The sequence below is a fragment of the Bubalus bubalis genome, chromosome 22 (assembly GCF_019923935.1).
Source record: "Bubalus bubalis isolate 160015118507 breed Murrah chromosome 22, NDDB_SH_1, whole genome shotgun sequence".
In the NCBI taxonomy this organism is placed as follows: Eukaryota; Metazoa; Chordata; class Mammalia; order Artiodactyla; family Bovidae; genus Bubalus; species Bubalus bubalis.
In genome coordinates this window covers 59,389,811-59,415,940 of record NC_059178.1, presented here as the reverse complement: position 1 = coordinate 59,415,940, position 26,130 = coordinate 59,389,811, and the positions used below count along the sequence as shown (strand labels likewise).

Here is a 26,130-nt window from a genome sequence, read left to right as displayed (position 1 = left end):
ATGTGGGTGATGTTTGATGTCCTCCCGTCCCAAATCCACCAAGACCCTTGCCATAGTTAACAGTTTTTAGATCAACTATATTTTCATTCACTTCTTTAATACATGGCTTTCCACCCCTCCCAGATCAGTTGGTCTTTAATTAGGGAAACTGGTTATTTGGACATGTCTTTTTCCTCTTTTGTATCTAAGGTTAAAATATATGACTTTTGTTTCAAGCTCATCAAGATGTAATGTCATTTCAAATGAACACACTAAAAATACTTCAATTAAAAAAAAATCTTTTTCGTTAAAGTGTTCTCTCTGTCTCAGGGAAATCATAGTTCCCTGGTTTGGAAATTTAAACTAAAAGCAGTCATCACCATTTGACTGCTTCCTTCACTGGAACATGACTGAATGTATATCATAAATTATTTTACCGCAGCTTTCATCTTGTCATTAGTGCAGACCTATTGCATATAATCAGGTTTTGCATATGAAAGTGCAGGATGAAGTATTTTTCTACTTACTCCCTTTTAGTGGGAAAGATGTACTAAGAGCCCCTCTCTCTCTCTGTCTGTGTAAATTAAGTTAGCACATGCACAGACATTGTGAGAATCAAAGCTATGCGCCAAGGACTACAATCAACCTGAAAACGAAGAACACATTTAAACAAAGAAAGCTTAACTCTCTGTAGAAAATTCCAACTTTAAAAAGACCCAGGGGTTGGAAAAATCACAAATGTCTTGCATCTGTATTTGTAGATTCAACAGACTTGTATTTCAATCAAGTTATCACATTTTAATACATGCAATTCAACACTTAAAATATTTTTTCAAGGGATTAAATATTAAAATTAAATTATTAATAAAATAATAATGGATTAAATATTTAATACAATTAAATATTCTTGTGTTCTGGAAGAACTGAGAAACATACCAGGGTAAAACACTAATATAACCCATCATACGAGACAAACACTGATTCACACCTTGTTACATATTAAAATAAAATAACAAATACAATATGTTTTGCTTTCATAATTATGTTTATATTTACATATGCCCTTTTAAATCTGGATCACAGAATTATAATGTGGGTGAATTTATTTAGTTCTGGCCTCTCATTTTTCAGATGAGTTAAGGCCCAGAGAAGTTAAGTGACTTGCCAAAGGTCACACAGCGAATCATGGCAAAGAGGCCATTCCTGCCATCTCTCTCCTTCAGGCGCCAGGCTGTCTCTCTTCACAACTGTGACATTGATCCTTCTCTAAACGACCAGAAGATCAAGCAAGTAGCGCACACTTCAGAAAAAATTATTTGTAATATAATATAATACCTAGGAAGATACATTGTCTTTCAGGCCATTAAATCCATTTTTGTGCATAAGAGACCAAGACCATTGATAATGACCCTGACATTTTTTTAATAGCAACCTTATTGAGATATAATTCACATGTCACGTAACTCACCTATTTAAGCTGTGCATTGCGCGTGCATGCAGCATTTAAATGTACATTCGGAACATTTTGTCATGTACACGGTGGAGTGCAGCCGTCACATCTGTCTGGAATCCAAACCTGTTCACCACCCCACACCCGTCAGCATCCCCTCCCCTTTTCTCCCAAGGCCCCCACCCATGGAAATCCCTCTTCCACTTTCTATGGATTTGCCTATCCTAGACGTTTTGTGAGAGTGGGATCGTACACTATACAGCTTTTGGTACCTGGCCTCCCCCAAGCATCATATGCTGCTCAGAGGAATAGCCCGGCTATGGTGTGAATGTCAGCTTCATTCCCTTTTCATGACTGGATAGTGTTTCATTGTGCTTTTATACCACATACTGTTTATGCATTCATCGATGGAACGCCTTTGACTGTTTCCCCTTTTTGGCTGTTATGCGTAATGACTCTTTGAATATCCACGTGGAATGACTGGGTCATAGTAACTCTGTGTTAAACCTTTGGAGGGACTGCCTGGCTGTTTTCCAAAGTGACTGCACCGTTTTACATTCCCACCAGCAGTGAGGATTCAACGCATCCTTTTCCATACTTGCTATGATCTGTCTTCATTTTAGCTCTCGTGGTGGGGACGACATGGTATCTGGTTGTGGTTTTGATTGGCATTTCCCTAATGTCTACTGAGGTTGTGCATTTTTTCTTGTGTTTCTTGGCCATTTGCATACTTTCTTTGGATAAATATCTAGTCATATTCCTTGCCCATTTTTAAATAGGGTTATTGGTCTTTGAATTACTGAGTTGTCAGCCTTCCTTACATATACCATACACAGGTCCCTTATCGGTATGATAGATGATTTACAAATATTTTCTCTCATTCTGTGAGTTCTTTTCGCTTTTTTGATAGTGTCTTTTGTCATTGTGGTTGGATCTAATTTGTCTGTTTTTGCTTTTGCCTGTGGTGTCATATCTAAGAAGACTGCCCATCCTCAAGTTCATGGTGATTTAATATGTATTTTCTTCTGAGAGTTTTATAGTTTCAGCACTTACGTCTATGATCCATTTTGAGTTAATTTTGGGGTATACTTAACGAAGGAGTCTACCTTCAATCTGTAGAATGTTCATATCCAATTGTCTCACCACCATTTGTTGAAAACATCCTAACGTTTTTAATATGAAGCAGGGAAGCATGGTTTTTGGATGATTCCAATAAAATGTTTTTTTCTGTTTGTTTGGTTTTTTTTTTTTTTTTGGCTGTGCCACTCAGCTTCTGGGATCTTAGTTCCGCTTCTTGGGATTGAACTCAGGCCCCAGCAGTGAAAGCACAGAGCCCTAACAACTGGATGGCCAGAGAATTCCCTCCAACAAAATGGTAAAGGAAGAGAAAACTGCAGTGGTCACACATGATTCATATCCCTTGTAATAAATCTGGGGATATTGTAAAGAAAATGTAAAAAAAACTTTAATCGGTCTTCTTGGGGAAGGAAATGGCAATCCATTCCCGTGTTCTTGCCTGGAAAATCCCATGGACAGAGGAGCCTGGTGAGCTAAGTCCGTGAGGTCACAAAGAGTCAGATAAATTGGTCCTATTCTTAGCGTTCCTGGAGCCTGTGCCTCTGCTGTTCGTGACCTTCCATAGGCATCTGGTAGAATCCCCACAGGGTGGACCCAGCCTCACTTCCGTGTTTGATGTCTTCCTTTTCCACATGTGTCCTTCCAAGAAAGGGTCTCATTCTTTCTAGTTCTCAGCCCAAGGCCTCAGAAAGGGATCATGGCTCATCAAGACATGGCTGGACACTCTCTTGGTATTTGCACTTCAGTGAATGATCTGGGGGGAAAAGAACACGCAGAAGGACTAAGTGAACACTTGTCAGTGGTTGAACTTGGAGCATCATGGTAGACACTTGGGGGAGAGAACTTGCCTAAGTCCTCCCAGAAGGAGGTGTAGGTTGGTCCTGACCTGAAGGAGAAACATGATCAGCAATTTTTTATACAGAAAAAAAAAGGCAGGCTTTGGGCAGGTATGTGTATATTTTTTAAATGGTCAAGCTAACCCGGAGAGTTTGAAGAAAAACTTCAAATTGGTTTTCACTATTAGTCTGCACCCTGGACTTGATCACTCCCCCAGTGCTTGTGGGCAGCCAAAAAAGGACCTTGTTCTCTTGTTTCACATGGAGACTTTTCCCCGAACAGTCTGGTGGGAGAGATTTTTCCAGGTGGTTGAATGACCGTCTGTGGATGTTTACGTCTTTGAAGCCAGGGAGTGCTGAACGTTAAGTATTCCACAGTACATTGTGGTGTATGTCATGACATGGATGATGTCATGGTATGTGGTTGAAGTTAAACAGTAAGTGTGGGACTATATGTGCTGCAACATCCCTTTTTTGTAAAATACATATTCATCTTCTTGACCAAGGGATCGAACCTGGGTCTCTCGCACTGCAGACAGATTCTTTACCATTTAAGCCACCAGGGAAGACCATATATATAGTGAGAGACATATTTGCCTGTTTGTAGTTAATAGGGTTAATCCTAGGCATTGGCATTTGGATAAAGGAGGGGGTGGGAAGCTAATCTTTTTACTGTATATACCTACATATGTTTGACTATTTTATTTCCAATGAGCATCTCTTATTTCTGTAATTTAAAAATTAAAAATTTTAAGTGAGCCAACTCCATAAAACCATTTAATCTTATGCATTTAAAATAGATCTGATTTTATTTCCAAATTCTCTTGTAATCACTTATTTATTGAAGGTTGCTACTTATTCTTTAAGCCATATTTGGTAACTTATGTTCCTTAAAAATTTTTGGAAAAATTTTTTCTTTTAAATTGTTAAATTTATTGATATAAACACATTTATTCTTCAAAAATTAAAATTATTTTCATATTTTTTATTCCTAATACTTTGCCAGCAAAGGTCCTTCTAGTCAAGGCTATAGTTTTTCCAGTGGTCACGTATGGATGTGAAAGTTGGACTGTGAAGAAAGCTGAGCGCCGAAGAATTGATGCTTTTGAACTGTGACGTTGGAGAAGACTCTTGAGAGTCTCTTAGACTGCAAGGAGCTCCAACCAGTCCATCCTAAAGGAGATCAGCCCTGGGTGTTCATTGGAAGGACTGATGTTAAAGCTGAAACTCCAATACTTTGGCCACCTCATGTGAAGAATTGACTCATTGGAAAAGACTCTGATGCTGGGAGGGAGAGAAGGGCACGACAGAGGATAAGATGGCTGGATGGCATCACCAACTCGATGGACATGAGTTTGGGTGAACTCCGGGAGTTGGTGATGGACAGGGAGGCCTGGCGTGCTGCAGTTCATGGGGTCGCAAAGAGTCAGACACGACTGAGCGACTGAACTGAACTGAACTGAATGGTTGATTATGCGTATTTTCTCTGTTTCTTAATTAGACCTGCCAGTGTTTATCTGTTAATTTTCTTAGTTTTTCTGTTGAACTCAATTACTGATTACTATTATTTTTATCTACCTCATTAAGTTGTTTGACTTTTACTCTTTTTCTTCTACTTTTTTAAGATTGATTTTATTTCATTTTTTTAGACAGCTTCCTGATTTGAAACCTTAGTTCATGTAGTTTATAATAAATGTATTTCTATTTAAGACTTTGATATGCAGAGCTGTTATTTTTTTTCTAAGTAGTTAGTAATTTTCAACTGGTTCTTCTTTTAAACATGTTTTAATTTATATAAGGTATTTAAAATTTTTGTTCAATTTTTAATTACTTTTTTATATTAGGTGGTTGGCTATCTCTGTATCGTTAAAGTTGTCTGCATATGGCTCAGAAAAATGCCTGTATGATTTCTGCACTTTTCCCTGGCTTTTTTTTTCTTCTTTAAAATGATTGTTTCCTAACTATTTTAAGAGAGGGTGTCTCCTCCCTTCATTAGCTACAACATTCCATATTAGCTCATCCTTATGAATTGTGTCATTTTCAACTATGTTTCTTCACCCTGTGAAGATGTGTGTTAAGTCCTTTAATGTAACTGATGATTTGTCTATTTTCTTGATATTTTTTAGTGCTTGCTTTATAGTGTTAGGTATCTAAATATCCATGACTCTAATCTTGTAATGTTTACCAGTTTGAACTATCCCTTTTATTTCTTCTCATCATAAATTCTATTTCATCTGCTGTTTCTATTATTACATTTAAGTCATTCTTATTAATACTTGCTGGATGTCCACTCTTTCATACTTCTTGTTTTGTTTTATAGTTGTCTCTCATGAATAGCATATAACTAGATCTTAGACTCTCACTTCTCATTTATTTTCAATCTTAGTATAAACCCTTTTTGCTCTGTGTATTTTCTGTTTATCATGATTTCTCCAAATTTCTGTTAGTTTTGAGCAAATTTTCCTCCTTTTGATTCCTTTTCAAGTTGTTACTCCTAAAGTTTGAACATATATATGAATGCTTCTTTTTTCTGTCCAACACACAAAAAAATCTCAACATGTTTTTTCCTTTCTTTTTAGCCACACTGTATGGCTTGCACAAGCTTAGTTCCTCTACCAGCGACTGAACCTGAGACCCGGCAGTGAAAGCTCCGAGTACTAACCACTGGACTGCCAGGGGACTCCCAGCAAGTTTTTAAAAATCTGTCTCCCCTGGTCTTGACATTTGGGGAGATTATTCTTCCAGATAGGTTTTTCTTATATCTTTTACAACTTAATGTAGTAACATGTTTTATTTCTGGTTTCTTTAGGCATCCCTATTTCTCGCCCTTGTCTTCTTTTAAACCTTCTTCTTCTTTTTTTTTTTTTTTTAATTTCCTTTAGTCTGTGGTTCAGAAGAAGAACCCAGGCCCTGAGGTTGGCCAAAGCTCGGTGAGAGGAAAACATACAGCTCCAGTTCTACATTTTGCGGGGGATTTTCATTAGGGAGGCAGCAGGGACGTCCACAGAATAGGCGCAAGGTCTAGAGTGAGCGTCAGGATGGGTCTCGGGCCTCAAGGACAGGAGGACAAACGCCGGGGCGGGTGGCCCAGCAGCCACGACGTGCAGGGCCTCCGGACGGGCCTTTGGAGAAGAGATGCCAGGGCGCGCTGGGCGCAGGGCGGCTGGCGGAGCCCGTGCTGGTGCCCCCACGCCGGCACCACGCTGGCCGCGTTCCCCGGCCGCGTCCGCCCCAGTGGCCGCGTACCGGGAGCCCACGGCGGTGTCCCAGAAGCCTGGTGCCTTGTACGTCCTCAGCCTCCGGAGCCCTGTCGTCACTTCTTCTGACACCTCTGCGTCCCGTCAGACACACTCATCAGAACCACAGAGATAGAGAGACCTCGGCCTAGACCCCAGCGCCCTTCCACGTAGGACCTCACCGCCAGCCTCTCCCAGGTCTCTGAATCGGAGGGCACGGCGCGGTCTGACCCCTTCGGCCCTTCTCTCTTCCCCAGGAGGCCTCTTCCGCCCCCAGGCAGCACTCCGCAGGCCTTTCTCCTTTCCAGTGTTCTTTCTGGACCCCCATCTTCTGCCCAACCTCTGGATTTTGATTTTCAAGTTTGGTGGGCACTTAGCTCTTATTGGATTTCTCTGACACTAAATCTTCCTTCTCACGGGATCAGTCATCTTTAGGAACATATCTGATCGTGTCCTTCTGTGGTTGAAAGTGCTTTGGTGGCCGCCCAGTGCCCGGAAGTCCACCTTCCTTCTGCAGTCCCCACGACCCGGGCCTTTAGAGTGTGTGTGTGGTTTTACTGGTAATGGGTGTATTTAAAGTCAGCTGTTTTTGTGTTCCATTAGTCTCTTAAACTTTGTTGAATATCATTCTTTTTTTTTTCTTTTCTTTTTTGAAGAGTGTTCAGGTTATTATCATGCGTGGCATTGACACTGGTGGAGAGAGTTGACTCCTACCAGGAATTATTCCAAATTTGCAGCTCATCACTGACTGCCATATTTTGCAAGAAAATCTTGTCTAGAGAAAGAATCAGCACTCTTTATTAAAATTTCTCTGTGTCCAGTTTAGAAACTGTAGAGAATACGACAAGGACATGAGTGCCCAGTTGCTCACGTCATGTCTGACTCTTTGCAACCCCATGGACTGTAGTCCACCAGGCTCCTCTGTCCAAGGGTTTTTTTGTTTTTTGTTTTTTTTTTAAGGCAAGAATACTGGAGTGGGTTGTCATTTCCTTTTCCAGGGGATCTTCCTGACCCAGGAATCAAACCCATCTCCTGCATTGGTGGCAGGATTCAGTTACCTGGGGAGCCCAGAACAAGGATATTATTCTGCCCTAAACAGGAGTTGGTGATGGACAGGGAGGCCTGGCGTGCTGCAATTCATGGGGTCGAAAAGAATCGGACACGACTGAGCGACTGAACTGAACTGAACTGAAACTTTCATAACAGGGCAGAGCAACACAACTGGAGGAAAATCTTTCCTGTGTACATGGGACAAATGGATTTTAAGAGCTCTACTCTCAGACACATGATTCTTAAACACATTATGTGAATTCAAAACAATTCTGCTTCTAAATGACTGCACCACAAAGAAACATAACCACTTTGCTATGAGTTTTCAACTTTTAAAGGAGTTAATAGTTGTGAGTCATTTCACTTTGCACTGTGAGCAGAATTAAACTAAATGGAATAAACTTTAAAAAAATGTAGCATGTGTAATTATTGTAATTCCATAGACAAACTCTCTACTTCTCCTTTATTTATTTTTTTGTTTTTTTTTTAATTTTATTTTATTTTTAAACTTTACATAATTGTATTAGTTTTGCCAAATATCAAAATGAATCCACCACAGGTATACATGTGTTCCCCACCCTGAACCCTCCTCCCTCCTCCCTCCCTATACCATCCCTCTGGGTCGTCCCAGTGCACTAGCCCCAAGCATCCAGTATCGTGCATCGAACCTGGACTGGCGACTCATTTCATACATGATATTTTACATGTTTCAATGTCATTCTCCCAAATCTTCCCACCCTCTCCCTCTCCCACAGAGTCCATAAGACTGTTCTATACATCAGTGTCTCTTTTGCTGTCTCGTACACAGGGTTATTGTTACCATCTTTCTAAATTCCACATATATGCGTTAGTATACTCTATTGGTGTTTTTCTTTCTGGCTTATTTCACTCTGTATAATAGGCTCCAGTTTCATCCACCTCATTAGAACTGATTCAAATGTATTCTTTTTAATGGCTGAGTAATACTCCATTGTGTATATGTACCATAGCTTTCTTATCTATTCATCTGCTGATGGACATCTAGGTTGCTTCCATGTCCTGGCTATTATAAACAGTGCTGCGATGAACATTGGGGTACACATGTCTCTTTCCCTTTCTACTTCTACTTTAGAAGGAATATGATGGTCTTCTGTTCTGATCACAGCTGGTGTGGGGACCACAGACTCAAAACAGCAACATGCCTCGGTCGCTGGAAGATTAGACATCCCACAATAAACACTCTCATTTTTTTTCACTTGTAAAAAATCATCTATAATTCATGGTTCCTACCTTCTTGTCTATGGCATTCTCTACCTGTTAACTTTTGAGTTCGAAGGTAGTATCTCCACACACGAAAGAGAACAGTCATGGGGTTTTTATGACTCCATTTGAACATGGACAAGACTAATACATATGAAATTCCCATCACATTTTGGAAATAAGTGTTTCTGCAGTGTTTATTGAGCAAAATTTTGTTTTTTACTTGGTTTCTATATTTTTTCTCCGAGTATTAGATGACCAAACTTTTTACAGTCCCCTGTGTAGATGTTCAGTGTTTATTCCCTGTTGGTTAATCAAGACTAAAACAGTACTGAAATGAGTAAGTCATGTGTTCACACCATCAGCTTACTGGCAATTTTACACAGCAAGGAAGGGTGAAGTTAGACGGCACAATGATGTGTCGTGGCACAGAGAGACATTGATTCCATTATAGCTTCTTCCAGTGCAAATTTTTAGAATCCTTTGGTGGTGTTGGGATTGAAAGAAAATTTCATCAAATGTTCATTTGGAGGTAACTGTAAGCACATCTTTGCATTCAAAAATAAGATAAAAATATAAGATGAAATTTAATATAGTTATCTATATAATACTTTACAGATACAGTTTTTTTTTTCCATTAGACTTCTTTTGTATTGTTCTGAAGAAATGTCTTTTACCATGAGAAATATTGCTAAAACCATGTTTTAGTGATGTGTCCTAACGAACAGAAGGCCTAGGATGGAAGTTTACGATCAGTTTGCCTAAAAGTTATTTCTGTGCTTCAATCTAGAAAGCCCCAACATAAACAACTAGATAAGCTCAATTGCAAACATAAACTCAAAAAAGTGTAGGCGAGGGGTTGAAAAGTGGAATATTGTTTTCTGCCCAGTTAATATGGGATAACTTATTTTTTTTAAAAAGACATGACATATAGAAAACCGTTTCATTTTTAAGGACTGCTTTATTTCTACCTCCACCCCACTTTAGTGAAGTATGATAAAGTCGAGCAAAAAAGAGAAAGCCACAAGCCGCTGTCTGTTGGCCCACTTTGGCTGCACGACGGGGAGACCCCGCTGAATGGTGGCCCCTCCTCTCTGAATTTCCTCGCTTTTGTAAATTTGTCAGTCTGTCCATGAACCTTGTTTGAACAGAGTTTGGTACTTAATGGATGATTGTACTGTATTGTAACTCACGGTGTAACACATCTTTTCTGTATTTATTTTAAATAAAGGCTTTCTAGAAACCAAAGGGCTTAAGCTGTAGGAAGTACAGAAGAAAGTGTGTGTCGTGTTACTCAAATGCCCCAGAAGTTTCTGCCAACCCAGGACCATGGGGAGGCCTGGCCGGCGGCAGGAGGCAGGGCTGGGTAGTTCGGAGTTAGCCAGGGAGAAGCCGGTGCTGACAAGTTCTGCAGCCAGAGGGTCTGTGGCCCCAGGGAATCTGATCTCTGCCCAGGGACGTGGGCAAAGAGCCTGGCGGGGGTGGAGCTTACATTTCCCAACAAGTAGAAAACCTCTAGATCAGGTATTCAATGGAAACGTTTCTTATTGCAGTTTAGGGTTTAAATCCAATATTTGTCTAGGCTCGACTATACCAGTGGAATTTTATGAAGACAAACAAGTGTTTGAAAATCAATGAGGGTGGGGTTACTAGATGCAAAACCACACATACAGAATGGATAACTAACAAGGTCCTACTGCATAGCACAGGGAGCTGTACCCAAAAATCCGGGATAAAATATAATGGAAAATCCTATGAAAAAGAATATATAAACACACATATATATGTGTGCGTGCTCAGTTGCTCAGTCATGTCCGACTCTTTGCAATCCCATGGACTGCAGCCTGCCAGGCTCCCCTGTCCATGGGATTTTCCAGGCAAGACTACTGGAGTGGGTTGCCCTTTCTTTCTCTAGGGGATTTTCCTATTTCAGGGATCAAACCCAAGTCTCCTGCATCTCCTGCATTGGCAGGTGGATTCTTTATCACTGAGACATATAAAACTGAATCACTTTGCTGTACAGCAGAAGTTAACACAACATTGCAAATCAACTGTACTTCAACAACAATAACAAAAAAAATAAAGTGACTTGGACAGTTGAAAGAAAAAAAGGAAAATCAATGAGGAAAAATCAAATGGTTCTAGAAATGATCCCCTTTCCAAGAGTACTAATACAGTTTAGGATAACACTTCTGATGTCTTCAGCTATTTTAAAACAATGTATTAAAGGAATGTATACTTTTATAATATTGATTACATCAGCAGCTATATGATGAGGAAGAACATGCATATTCAGAAAAGAACTTAAATTTCTCCGCATGAACACACTATTAAAACAATTTCAAGTGATCGCACATTTTTCTTGTTCCTAATAACTTGAAGTGGAATTCCCACTTTGTATATCAGGTAATTCATGTAAATTCTTCCTAAATTATAGGTTGATAGTCTCACCTCCAAAATACAGTGAGGAACGCTACGGATTTTTTTTTTCCCCAACTATTGTTGGGAATGCAGTCCATTACAGACTGAAATCTCTTCTTTTTGAGAGAGTGTAGGATAAATTTCACTTAGATACGAGTATTAGGATATAATGTGTTTTTTTGGTGGAAAAAATGGACTTCTCATTTTTTAGATCGTGCAAATCTTGTGAAGAACAGTATCCCCTCTTTGTGTTGGGGCTAGGAAGCTGCACCTTAGAATCCTCTGTGAAGTCGCTGAGGTCGCTTGCTCTGGTTGGCGGGTGGGTTAGTGATGCTCTTCCCGGGCTCGTCAGCCCTCCCAGCTGGGTGGGGTCGCCAACTCTGAACTCGAGCATCCGTGAAATAGGACGATAGTGGCGCCTATCTCGTGGGGCTCTTGTGAGGATTAAAAGACATAAAATATAAGTTCCTATGTAGTAAATATTCTTTTTAAATAAGCACCTAATCTAGTACTTGGCTTAGAGTAGGGAATGTGGAATGAACGAGGGAAGGCAGGCACTGCTGTGCTAAACCAGAATTTAAAAATTAACTTCTGTCATCATGTGCTTTCAATGATGACGGCCTACCTGAAATATTTTTAAAATGGTCCATTGTATAAGCTGTCTCAGCGATCTGACACGACTCCCCCAAGTCACCACCCGACCCAATCACCAGGATGCTGCTGTGAAGAACAAAAGCTTTTTGGTGGCTCAGCAAGTACAGGTTGGTGGTTCAATAAGAGATTCAACCACTGGTCTCTCTCAAAAATGTCATCCTGGCCCCCAGGTTAAAATGAATGCCATGGGTTCTCTATCTACTGGGGGGCATACCAAAACACCTCCATGCACCCTAGAACTGAATATCGGCTCACAGCCGGGCCCCAAGGCCCCCGAGACACACAGGAGCCCTGGTTCCAACCCCACAAAGACAGACCCTCTTAACCACTGGTTTTCCTTCAAGCCAGAAGCCTGGCTGCCTTCATGAACTCATCTAAGGTGCCTGGTATATCAACTTCACTGTTTGTTTTTATTGGTTTTAATTTTTAATTTTCTTATTTTTAATATGCTTCCTCCATTTTAAGGGGGACATAGCCTGGTTATAAGTCATCAGCAACCATGAAAATACTAGCCAGCAAGTAGTTAACTTCAATTTAGCCTCAAGTTTGCTTTGTGTAGTTTCTGCTGCATGGGTTTGCATTTGGTAAGAAGATGCAGCTTCCTTTCGTATTTCTCTTGAAACTTCTAAGGAGGCAAAGACAAGCCAAGACAGCCAGATAAGAGAAGATACATTTTCGAGAATGGTTTTTGTTGAGATTATAGTCATTTGGTTAATCAGTTTGTTTGGCAAAGTTCTTGCCCACCTGTATATATAAACACTACATTTTTTACAAAGAAGGCAGAATTGCACCTCATTGCATGCTATGGCATGGATGGACCTTGAGGATGCTATGCTCAATGAAATAAGCCTGACACAGAAGGACAGATAGTGTGAGATCCCACTGACAGGAGGTTCCCTAGAGGAGTCGAATTCATAGACACAGAAAGTTCATAGACACCCTGGCCCCAGGTTGCAGGGAGGGGAGTGGGGAGTGGGACAGAGTTTCAGTTTTAAAAGATAAAGAATGTTCTGGAGATGGATGGTGCTGTGATGATGGTTGTTCAACACTGCGAATGTACTTAATGCCTTTGAATCGAATGCCTAAAAATAGACATAGCAAAATGTTATGTCTGTTTTATATAACAAAAAGCCACTAAAAAAAAGTTGTACCCAGCTCTCCTCATCAACAAAATGCCTTGACTTGTTAATTATGACATTGACTCATCCATATCCTGACAACTCCTTTTCTTACTGTTCTGATTCTAATACCATCGACCACGTAAATGCCGAACTCTGTTTTCCTTCAAACTGTACTCTGTGAGGTGCCCGATGAGACCTCAGGCAAAGGTTTCCGAGCATTTGTTCCCACCGTGGTTCTCTTTACAAGTGCATCTGACAACCCAGCAAAGAGATGTTGCAGCTTCCCGTATTTTATTTTCAGTTCTCTTAGAAAAGTTTGCATCAACGTGCACATGGAATCAGTGATGCATGGGGAAACATAATGAGATTTGGGGGCAGAGAAAGTCAATGGTTTTGCTGCTGTAAGAACATCTGGTGTTAATAACAACCTATCTGTTAAGTTATTAACATACTGTGGGGATTATAAGAAGAGGTGCGGAGGAAAACACTCCCTCCCTTCTCTAACACGGGAAATTTTTCCCAAGAAGGGGTCCTCCCTGAACTTGTCTTTCCTTCAGTGAAGACTGCTCTGTGGCCTACTTCCTCTCTTTCCAAGAAGACATGCTGTCACAAACCACATCTGGGGAATTCTGTATCAGCTCTGTGCAGCCAGCTGTTGCCGAGACCCTTTGATTAAAGTTGAAATGAGGAGCCGTTCTGAGGGCCCTCCACCTGCTGGGAATTCCTGATGGAGTCATCCCAAACTGCAGACTGTGAGACAACGTGCCTGTGAATCCTTGCGACTGAGAGTGTATTTGCCATGATGCTTTGGCCTCCACTGTGGATCTGCACGAACACTGTGACTGAAAGTTATTAATGACATCTGTGTCGTTAACCAAAGTAGGTGCCCAAAGTAAAAGAGAACCCATGTTGCAATAAGAATAGGATTAGGGGGTCATCGTGGAGTTTTCCTCTGAGCAGGAAACCAGGACAGATTGTTTAAATAGCCGATTCCCTGGGAAGGCTAGGGTTTCTGGCGTGGGGGAAGATAAGGAAGGCTTTCTCTGTACATGCATCTGGGTCCATTTTGCACAAATCTGGAAGAGATGACTGGCTGATTATCAAACTATTGAGAAATTCAGGTAGGCACCTTAAAAAGGTGACTTCAGGCTCGGATACCACGGAGAGATGAAGAAATCGTCACAAAAGTCTTTTAAACAACATGCAGGTTTCCACTATGACCAACTAAGCCCAGACAGACTGACCCCAGATTCTTCAAGTTACACAAAAGATGGTCCCAGAGGAAGCAGCTCAGTGAGAAGCTGGGAGAACCTAGGCAAGGGTCACATGAGGGATAATGGTGAGTGTGTGTTTGTGTGTGTTGAGGAGAAATGTAGTGTCTATTTCACTACTACAGGATTCATCCCCTTCCAGAGAATTAAAATTTAAGAAACAATTGAAATCATTTTCAACACCAAGATGAAAAATACTCTGTTGGTTAGGTTCAGATTCCAGCAGGCTGAAACCATTTTGTAAGGACTATTTAGAATATAATCACAACTTCGCCTCCCATCAGGGCACGGGATCACCATATGCTGAATTCCATACTGAACCACTCATGCTGACGGGCTGTTTTCTCTTCCTCCGTAATCTAAACACAGAGTTGTAATCTCTGAGTCCCCAGGTTCTACGAAAGGGAAAGATTTCAGGAAAAAACAGCTAGTTAGGATTGCACTAATGTGTTCCATTTATACGTGAAATTGTTACCTACTCCAAACAGTATAAAAGCAGGCAGCATATGTACTGTTCTTAAAACAGCCTTTATTGAGGACTACTGGTTGACAATTTATATCAAATATATCTCTAATCCACTCTGAAATCTGTAAAGTTAAGTTAGTTCAGAGAGCTAAAGGTTATTCTTGGTCTTAGGTACACAATGTCACTCTCCTTTCTCAGATATAATTTAGAAAATCCCAAGAAATTCACGCAGAGACTTAACATTAAATATTCATTAATAAGTAGTGCACTTAAATTCTTGAGCATGCATATTTAATAAATATTTTTAGTGTGTCTTAGATTTCATACTATAGTTTAGACAGTTTCACTTCCAGCTTTCAGACAGACAAGGCCTTTTAGAAGATTCTCTTTTTTGTATCTGTTTTTCACTTTTAACTATTTAGTGGAGTCTCTTAGGAACCTTTCGGATCTAAATGTCCAACAATCACACACCATTGCCTGACTTAGGCAGACAAGCAATTAAACATTGTTTCATTAAAATGCCATTTTCCTTAGCTTGAAGGAACAGAGCCCCAAATCCTGTACAAATAATTCAGTGGACAATAACAAGAGAAAATAAGTATTTTTCTCCATCTATTTCACTAACCAGAATTCTTGTTTGTTATAAAATTATAAATAACCAATATATATCCAAACATTAGTCCATTCGACTTGCTGATTTCTTTCCACCCAAATAGTCTAATTTACTTAGACACTCCAAAATGAATTTGGAGAATTTCAGGGAGTTACAGAAACAGTGTTCTTAATCTTTGGTGGGGACTTTAAATGTTTGGAGATATTAAACAGTTGACATTTTGACAACGCTAAGTATGTTACAGAAGTGGTATGAGAACTCAGATATTTTGTTTTTATGCCATTTTTTAAATCGTGTGTTGACAAACGAACAGTGCTGTAAACATGCTGGGCTCGGGAATGGCGCTCTCAACAGTAACAAAACCGTCCTGGCCCTCAAGCTGCCATTTTCCAGGATGTACCTCCTGCCTCTCAAGTTACATTCTCAGATTCTGCATGCATTGTAAAGAAACGGGTAGAAAGGAAACCTTTTAAAAGTACAGTATCAATATTATTGCAGAATCCGCGTGGCCCTGAGTGAAATCATATGTGGGTGATAAGCGGGTGAGAGAAAGAAGGCAAGTCAGGAAAATCACAATTTTATGAGGAGGAGTGCGGAAGTTTTGCTCACTGACTGTTGGTCTAACTTGTCAATTTTCCACACATGGAAGTTATTATTGCAATACTGTTGTCTTAAACAGACCCAAGGATTTTCACCATGGACTCACATCCATTTCAAAATATGACAAAAAAATATTAAAGCTTCCAGTATGCAAATTTTAATCTCTTTGGGTGTCCACAAATATATATGTGTGACAGTATGTCTCTATATGACATTAATATCCATGTCATCAGTTGCAATGCGTGACACTTTTATTTGTGCATGTTTACTCTGCATGATAAAGAATGGTGGGCACTTCAATACTTTTCTGTGAATCGGACTTAAATCTGATCAAGAATACATCGCACTTAGGCATTCAGGCTGAAAGCAATAAGAATTGTCAACGACCTTCTCCAAGCCTGCTCTCGCGGAGTTAGTGCAAATCATTAATCATATTTTATAAACAGGGATCCTTCTCTCGAAGCTTCTCAGCCCTCTTGCTGCCTCCCTGTCTCTCCCCCCCGCTCCAGCCCCTTCCTGCGTGGAAACACACGCACATGCACACACTTCATACATGCATGCAGGCTGCACTCACATTGCACACATGCAGAATGGCCCCTGGCTGAGCGTCCAGCTTTGCAGGCACAAGCCCCTCCCTTGGCGCTCGTCCGGAGTAGTTTCTGTTGCAAATGCCCTAAGTTGGAGAGGGCCCCGAGCTGCAGCAGCCGGTTACGTTAGCGAACGTTAGGCACCGAGAGAAATGCCACGGCGGAAGGTAACGCCTGGACTGAGGCGCGGCCTCCCCTGAGAGCGCAGTCCGGGTCCTGGATGGAACCCATGTCCACCGCGGATCGTCACGAGGTCAGCGGAACACTGCCCGAAGCCCGGTGGGCGAGGGCTGTCTCACCCCGCGCCCAGATCTACGTCACCGCGGGCTCCGGGTGGGGGGCTCCGGCTCCCAGAGCCTCCCCCGGCCTCCTCCCCGCCTTCCCCTCCATCTGCCCGCTCCCGCCCCTTCTCCTTCTGCACCACCCCTCCCCCCACCCCATGGAAGCTTTCTGGGGTCAAACTGGAATTTCTATTCCCAGACTTAACTTAGTGCAACTAACTATGGCCCACGGAGAGTAGTTGAGATGAGAAAATGGAGTTTGAAATACAAAAATCACACTGGAACTTTTCAAGGATTTAAGAAAAAAAAAGTGATATTTTAAAACTGATATCCAGTAGAACGCTAGTTCTGAAGTCTTCCCAGTGGGACCCCATCTTGATCTGCTGTTAATCTGCAGATACTCTGCGCCTGGACTCCCCTAAGCGCCTTTAGCAGGAAGTTAGGTGAAACGCACACCCGGAGCGGTTGGTAAAGCACGCGCGGCTGGGACCACCGGAAGGATATCCGAGTATAAATCTGGATTCGAGGCTTAGCGCTCAGGTGCCCGAGTCGGCTGGAAATGCATCCCCAGCACGCCTGCACGTATGGATGCGTGCTCGTGTGTGTATCCGTGTGTGCGCGTCAACAGCTTCCCCTAACTGGATCTGCGGCAGCGCTGGCCCTCGGGAAGCAGGGGCGACAACTAGCCACTGGGATCGTGATTCAGTGCTATTAGGGGAAGAATTATCTGTGTCTGAGTCATCGCGAGCCTCCAGACTTTCCCCGCAGTGTGGCAGAACTTTGTGCTGATGAGACAATAGTGGAGCGTGTGCGTTTCCTACAGGGCAGACCATTCCGGTGCTGGGGGAAGCCTCGGGCCTGCGCCCAGCTGCTGGGGCCCGGCCCCCTCCCCGCGCAGCGTAGCCCCCGGAGCCCGGCCGGCGCCGGGGTCCCCGCGGGGCGGGCGCGTCCAGGGCGCGCGCGAGCGGCGCGGGGAGGGGGCCGGGCGCGTGGCGGGCCCCGCGCGCCCTCGCGCGTCCCCCGCGCCCGGGCGCAGCTGGCGCGGTCGGTCTAGTGCAGCGCTCGGCTCCGCGCCTCGGGCGCTCGGCTTCACCTTCAGAGGCGCGGGGCGTGCGCGTCCTTCTCCCCTGGCCTCCGCCTCCCCTGCAAGGTAGGGGCTGCGGTGGGGGCGCGGCGGGGCCGGCGGGGGCGGAGGGCGCGGGGACCAGGCCTCGACGTGTGGGGGACCCGGCGTGCGCCGCGGGGGTGGGGGCGCCGGGGAGGGGCTCCGGGGCGCGGGGAGGGCTGCTCGCTTCCTCGGTGGGTAGTTGCTCCGCTCCGCAATTCCGGGAGAGGGAAGATGCAACTTCAGGCGGCCGGGCGAGCGCCGGAGAGGTGGCTTTTACCGCAGTGGAGGGGCGGGGTGGGGGCCGGAGGGGAGCGCGGAGGAGGCGCTGGCTTTGTACACTTCGTCAAAGGCGACGCGGGAGGAGGGGAGCTCGGATGCGCTCTCCATCCATTAGAAGACAAAGAGCAAATTGCCTTACTTTAAAGTAAAACGCTCCGGCTAATGAAGGTGGGTGATGGGGTTGCGGGGCCGGAGGAGCCGCTTCAGTTATTAAGGGTTCGGCGGATGGGGTCGTTGCCTGTGGGCACCGAGCGCGGCTGCCTCGGGGACAGGTTTGCAGGAGGGGCGTCGCTTTGCCTCCCCCTTCCCTGGCTCCCTGCCCGTCAGCTGGGAGCGCAGAAGTGACCCTAATGTTAAAAGAAGTGAGAGCTCTGAAGGGAAGTTGGGGCAGGGGTGGGGGTGGGGGCGAGGGTTCTTGCAATGACTCTGAGGAGCGGTGGGGAGGGGCTCTGGCAAGCGGGGGCTCCTCGGAGATGCACCCAGCCTGCTAAGGGTGGGAGCAGGGGTGGGGATGGTACTGATCGCTATTTACACCCGGGCATACACTAGGAAAGAATACCTGGGGTGTGTGTATTTGGGGAGGGGAGGGTCGAAAAAGCGCCTGGTCTGCCATTTCCAGGGAGAGCTAACCTACTGAAGAGTTACGATCATTATTTAGATTAAACCGCCTCGTCAAGTTTTAAAGAATAAGTTTGAATGAATAAGTTTGTATGAATAAGTTTGGTAAAAGCCAGCCGAGCTGGGTATTTAAAACAGTGGTTCGTGGAGGAGGTTTGGTGTGCGGTGACAATCAGCGGTGGTGGGCTAGGGGGCCGGTGGACCCTGCTATCAGGGACCAGGGAGACTGAGCCTTTTACCCGAAAAATGTGGGTCTGTTCGTCAGCCCCGGTTATTATCGGCGTTAACAAGCTCCCCGCTGCAGACCCGGATCTGACCAGGAGCTTCTGGGTTCTGTGTCTGTATCCTACTCATTCCGCTGGGCTTATTGATAAAGAAGTAATTGGTCTCCGGGTGTGCAGAGATCAACTTGCTCAGCCCTCTTTTTAAAATATATTCATCCTGTGCCTTATTTAATCCAGATGCACAAAAAGCCATTTGCTGCTGCATTGTTGGTTTACATTTTTTGAAAAGGCGACTGGTGTAACCTGTGGAATTTGAAATGCAAATAAAAGCTCGTGGGAGTTGAGGCAGAACAAATCAGCATTTATAAAGTGAAAAAGATTTAATGTCTCTGAAATCATTGCGGAGGAAAAAAAAAAAACTGGAGAGGGGGAGTGCTTTTTCAGGGAGTGAATTGTGACGTCAGGTCTTTTTGGAAAAGATGTTATTTTTAAGGTCTGAAACCCGGGTATGTAAAGTGCTTACAGGAAAAACAGATTACAAGATTAACATCTGTTAACATGATCGTTTATCTCCAGCCAAAAATAGGTCAGTTCTTTCTTAAGGAAACACTATGATTGGCGCATGCTTAAATAATAAAATTAAAATAATGAATTCATAAACTAGGACCGGCGATGGTGATACTCTGACCTGTGAAGAACATTTTTTAATTTCGAGATCAGTGAAAGGTCAAAGTTCCTTTTGGGTGTTGAGGACAACTTCACCCCGCGTCCACTACCCGCCCCCCCACCCATGACCCCTCCTTTTCACAGCTAGCTTCCTCTCCGCCCCCACCCCGATTGCTAATTTTCCCTTTCATCCATTGTGGAAGTATAAAATATATTTAAATGGATATTGTCTGACGCCCCCGTAGTTAAAGAAGGCAAACTCTCGGCGCAGATGGCTAACTTTCAGAGCTCTGCTGTTGTTTTACCAATAAATGAAACGGTAGGGAGGGGGGGATGAAAAGGAAACAGCCTTGCAAAGTCTCCCTGCCCCCTGGGTGTGAGTGACGGCTCTCCTGGCCAATCCGCAGCGGCTTTCTCCATCCCGGAGGTAATTTGGGGTGTGAGTGTGTACGCGCGCGCGCGTGCATGCGCCCATGTGTCTGCACACTGTTAAGTCCGACCATCCCCGCGCATCCGCAGGCTCCGGATTTGCACAGTTGTGAGCTGTAGACGTGGACACGCTTTTTTCCGAGTCTGTGCAGCTAGGTAGGCACGCAGCAGTCTCTCCTCTGAGTGTCTTCCTGTAAAGAAGGAGCATCAGAGGTGCTTTCGGATTCAGGGCGAAACCTGCAGAAGGGGAAGCCAAGGAGTGATGTGATTGTGCTTCTCAGAGATTATCGAAATGTGTGGTTTCTCCCGTCTCGTTCCCACGCGACAGATGCGCCCCGCTTCTTGGGGTTAGAGTGTTGGAGCCCACTCGCCCGGCGCTAAGCGTAGCGAAATCGGGAATTGTTGAAACTGGTGTTCACTGTGAAAGTGAAGGGCAGCGTGTACCTTCCAACTTCAGATTTTTTTTTCCTCTATGGCAGTTGATACTCCGTCCGTGGCAGAGCCTAGAATGTGATCAGTTCACGGTCAGGGAAAGTTCAGCTGCCCACCCGACTTACGAACACGCAGCGCTGGCAGTGCGCTCGCGCACAATGCGCACATTCACGCGCGGAGAGCGTCCCGGGCCGCTCCGCGTTTCCTGCGGTTTAGCCCGGCACCCACTTTCCTCGGAATATGAGTGGTGGTGGCGTGTGGAAGTGTGCGGGCCGGACTGGCCACGCAGCATCTGCTCAGTGTTGGAGCCGCGGCGCCGCTTCGCCCCGGGGCGGACGGCGGTGCTGCGGGGAACGGGTTAAGGCCCCACTCGTGCCCCCTCCTTCCTGGAGACCTTCCCTGGGAGGGACCTACGCCCCGGCCTCGTCCACGCGCGGTGTATCCGGCTGCGGGGCCGCGCAGCGGTCACCCGGACGGTCCATGGGCGATCCCGGGCGACAAGATCCTAACTGGGAGACGAGGTGGTGTCCAGCCCCGCACCCACCGCCCAGGCCGTTCCCGACCCCTAATCCGAGTAAGACTCGGTCCTCCCCCCCGCCCCCCATCTCTGTGAGCTCGCGGATGGAGGAATGGGTAGCAGGGGGAGGTGTCGCTGGATTAAATCATTCCTGTTTCTGCTCCTCCGGGGGTGCGGCGCGGGGCCCGGGGCGCCGGGGGGCGCGGGGGCCGGGCAGGGGCGGGGGCGCTTACCTGCCCGCCCCGGGGGCGGGGGCGGCGGCCGCGCGCGGCCTGGCTCACTGGGGGAGGGCCGGGGGCGGGGCGGGCGGGGCGGGGAGGGGGGAGGGCCCGGCCTGCGCCCCCGCCCCCCGGCGCCCGCCCCCCGCCCCCGTCATGTGGAGCGGACGTCACACGCCTGCACTGTAACCCAAGAAGTGAAAGAGACGGGGACCCACGGCCCAACTTCGCACCGTAACAAAGGCGGGGGTCCGTGCGGGCCGGAGGGGGTCTAGCTGGGGAGGGATCGGGCTCGCCGGAGCGAGTGGGGGATGGAGCTGGGGGTGGGGCCGCCCTGGGGGGAGATGTTGGGGGGGGTGCTTGGAAGGGGCGTGAGGGCCTGGTCTGGGAGTGGGGTCCTGGCTGGGGCCGGGGGAGCGGGGACCCGGGCAGGGGTCCACGGGGAACGGGGCAGTGAGGGCCGGGGCGGGAGTCCATGCGGAACGGGGCAGTGGGGGCCGGGGCGGGGGTCCGCGCGGAACGGGGAAGTGGGGGCCGGGGCGGGGGTCTGCGGGTGATGGGGCGGTGGGGGCCCGGGCTGGGGTCTGCGCGGGTCCATGGCCCGGCGGGGATGTGCGCGGCGGCGCGGACCGCGCTCCAGGGGCCCCGGCGCCGCCAAGGCCAGGTAATTGGTTTCTATTTTAAACTTCACTTTGTCCTGGCGGAGGTGGGGCGGTGGGAAAGGCGTGGCCCCCGGGCGATTACATAAGGGTACGTACCTGATCCGGTCCGGGCGGCTTTGGGCGCGAGGGGCTGGTGGGCACCGGGCCCGGGCGTCCCGGTGCGGGGCTGCAGGGCGTGGAGTTGCTGCGCCCTGCCCGTGGGTCCTGGTACGTGTCGGCCGTGGGGGCCCAGGTGCACCCCACGCTGGGACTGAAAGCCCCGGGGGCTGGGGGCTGGGCCTGCCGGAGGGGTCCACCGCGTAACAAAGGGCAGGGCTGCGGGACCCTGGGCCGCGCGCGGCGCTGACCTAACGGCAAGTCACAAAAGTCTCAATTAAGCGTGCAACAGAAAGGCATTTCCCCGTGAACCTGCCCTTATTCTCCAGTCTTGATTAAAGATGATTTAAACATTGAGGTGCTCCAACCCGGTGGCTGTGTGAGACATACCATTAAAGGACTGACTGGAGGAGAATCTAGGGTGGTTATTCTCCCAACAGGATCTTCTCCGGATTATTTTTCCTGCCTCCCTATTAATACGATTGGAGTATTTTGGTTGAGGAATGTAAGTGCTACTTTAGGGAACTCGGCATGCCTGCTATTCGGTAGGATCTTTCTGCTGCTGCGCAAAAAAGAGCTGATTTTATCATTTGTTTGTTCCTTCATTTTCTCTGGCATTCTTTGATTGTGGCGTCAAAATAGCTGTGTATTTATATTTACACAGACCGGCCGGAATTAAGTGCCCCGCAAGCCACTGCTGCGCAACTTTCCCTGTGTGTGAAGTGGGAGGGGCGGAGCTGGCCCGGGTCTGAGGGCTCCGGTTGCGGAGAGGGACAGACAGTTCCTTGAGAGCAACTCCCAGCTCCCTTGAATGGGCCCTGGGAGACCCTGAGTTCTGAGCCAGACTCCAGTATTTTGGTAATGGAATTCGAAGTTTGATGTGTTAAGATACAAATATATCATGTCTGATATTTTTCTTGGTTCATTAGTAGGGCTTTGTTTTAACTTGCCAATTTGAATATAATGAAACGCTTAAACCACAGTAACATTAAAAAAAAAAAAATCCCAAGGGATGTGCCCTCAAACTCACAAAGAATGGGGGAAGTCTCTAAAATGAAACAGAACAGTCAAGGAGCCTATTTGGTAGGTAAAGGAGAGGAGTGCTGCTTCGTTTTATTTCTAAAAGCTGTTGTTTGTCAGAACAGTCTTTCCCAATGGCTTAATATACTGAAACTTACTCAATCAAGAACTTTTAACGTTTGGATGTGTAATCGATATTAGTCACTGATGACCCAAGAGTAGTTTTCATCACCAGTCTTAATCCCATTGTTAGTTTGTAAAGGACCTTTAAAGTTGACTAATTTAGAGATTAAAGTTTTCTAGGTCTCTGAAGTCCCACATGTCTAACTTTGTAACATGTCCACAGACCAACCCAGGGTAAATTAAATGGGTGATGTTTGTGAAAACAGGTCGATGCTGAAATTGCCTTGTCTCCACTTCCATGAATTAAACTTTAACTTTACTTACCTTACCTGCTCCTACTTGAAGATATCTGAGTCTTATAGGTGGAGCATTTGGTGTGGAGATTAAGTTTAGCAACAATTATGGAGAAAAGAAAAGGAGACTTCTTGAAAGAAGAACTCAGAGTGGGGTAAGCTCTAACAGATGGTTTTCAGCCTTACTAAATAGGGAAAAATGATAATGTGACCTAGGAATTTAAGGAGAGTTTAGTCATGGATAGTTCTTGAAAAACCAGTACTTGGTTTATTGGGTCATTGTGGATTTTTCTTTATTCATTTTCTAGGATACGTATTGGTCTTATTCATAAGTTACCAGATTGGCTCTTTTATAAAGAATTTTGTGAGAATGCCTGTAAGTCTGGCCAGAGATTGTGTTTAGAGTTTCAGCTGCATTATACCTTAATGGCATAGAAATAGGAAACTGAAATAGAAGCCGATTCCGTTCAGTGGGAAGGAGCTTGTCCAGCCGTGTCTGCTTTCATTTGTTAATATGTTTGTTGTCAACATTTAGGATACTACACTCTTGGTTTTTATTCCATTTTCAACATTGGTGTTAGTTATATCGTTAAAAGTGGTATTTTGCTTATAATGTCATTAGAGTTCTAACTGAATAAAGCAACTCTGTTGTGCAGGAAACATAACTTTTTCACTGGTGTTTGATGGCCACATTTAGCTGGAGACAGCTAAAAAATTTTCTCAGTAACAGGCATAGATTTTGGCAGAAGGAATAGAACTAATGAAGAAAGCAGAAGAAAGTGAAAAGATTTTGATCAGATATATGCAGTCATAAATATTTGAACGTAGAAGTAGCATTCCTTCTTCAAAAGGGGATACTGTAGGTGCTGTGAATGTTTCTACATCCTAGCTCTTGGATGGAGTTATTCTGACACAATTCTTTAAAAAATGCATCCCTTTGCTTTCCTAAGCCCTCCCCCTCAGAAGTTCTAGAAGATGTGGGAAGCATTTCTTTAACTCTCTTCTTGCTGAGAGCTGTTGGGAGATACTAGTGGTTCCCTGTGCCGCCCTGGCCGTCTGCGCTGTGCTCCTCTCGGGGTGCTCACAGCGGAGCTGGCACCCAGCACGTGGACCTGGCTTGGCTTGCTTAGCACTGGGCACCTTTCATCTTCTTCTCCAGAATTCTGAATGTCTAAATAGGAAAAACTCATTGCATCACCGTCGTTAGCTCCCAGATCCTTACTCTCTTGGTAGGAAACCACATCTCACTTGGCTTTGCATCTTTCAAGTGAATAGCAGCGTCAGGATGTGGCTTCCTTCTGCAGTCTGATTGGAAAATGCAGAGACCGGCTAGCAGGATGGAGCTTTGGGATGGCAGATGTGAATGTGGGGTGTGCGTGTGCGTCCCTGGGCACCTGGAGTTTGGGTACCAGCAATTTTTTGACTGGTCGCTGGGTTTGGCGCTCACTGGTGGTGTGAGTCACTCGTGAGACTGTGGCCCTTTTCTCCTTCCGGTCTCCTCCTTGGGGATGTCACCCCTGACCTTTTCCAGCTGATGGCCAGCAGTATGTTGGCAGAGGTCTGTTTGGGATTAAATGAGCCTTGGGACCATGAGAGTGACAGCATTTTTCAGATTCAAGCCTTGGTGTCTCTTCTGTCTGCCTCCAGGAACAAGTGAATTTGGGGAGGGGGGAGGGGGGACTTTTCTCTTTGATGGAGGGGTGACCCTTGCCCTGAGTGAGATTCGCTCCCCACCAGAGTGAGTGTGGGGGCACTGATTTATAGGAGGGCATCCTCTTTATTTTTGGACTCCAGCTATGAATAACTTGCAGTTTACAGAAATGCTGGCAAATTGTCACAAGCCTGTATTAAGAGAGGAATCCTATCAAATGTTTATTTATGAAGAATTTCTTAATAAAACTAACCTTATGGGAAGAATAAGGAAAAAGTTTCACTATAAATTTGAAATGTCTTACCCAGTTCTTTAGAAAGCATCTTTATTTTAAAATTAATTTTCTTCAGGAGAGAGCTGTTTTAGGGTCTCCACTTAAATAGCTATGGGAGGAGTATGCACGCAGGCCCCATAAATGCATTACTTGTAAGTGCGAGTTACACTCTCTGCCAAGGTGTACCAAGTGTGTTTCAGACAGACTGGTCAGAATGAGCAGTTGCAACTGCCTGTTTGGTGTATTCCTCATCCCTCGCATCTGGCTACATGTGATTTGGGCAGCTGCAGATTCTCTTTCCAGAGCTAATGCTGGTTGTCATGTTTATGTCCAGAATGAACTGTTTTCCAGCAGCATATATCGGAATGGTAACAAAGTGTAATTTTTGTGGCTCTCGACATCCCTTAAAAGTAGTTTTCCAAAAAAGAGCTGGTGTTTAGTCTTCGATTCAAATGGCACTGAGAATCACAAAGCAGAAGTAATTAGAAATGCAACTCTTTTTGGAACCCAAACATGTAAATACGTGTAAAATGATGAGTCAAGCACCACCGCAGAGTGTCGAAAAAATCAATTCAAAAAGCAGCTCCATTGGGTGTAGGTAGATTTTCTGTGTATTTCAAATATGTGTTCATTCTGGTA

At 45.3% G+C, this 26,130-nt stretch overlaps 1 protein-coding gene across 5 annotated transcripts in view; it reads left to right on the top strand.

Moving 5' to 3' along the window:
- Positions 1-17,899: 17,899 nt before the first annotated feature.
- ZNF516 (zinc finger protein 516) overlaps positions 17,900-26,130 on the top strand; it is a 101,155-nt gene continuing 92,924 nt past the window's right edge. For 2 of the 5 annotated variants that reach the window (XM_044934788.2, XM_025273611.3), the window contains exon 1: positions 17,901-18,031. The gene's annotated coding sequence lies outside the window, so the exon portion shown is untranslated. Of the gene's footprint in view, positions 18,032-18,303; positions 18,437-21,521; positions 21,622-26,130 lie in introns of those variants that run through there. The other 3 variants (XM_044934789.2, XM_025273612.3, XM_025273610.3) reach the window with 3 other exon arrangements.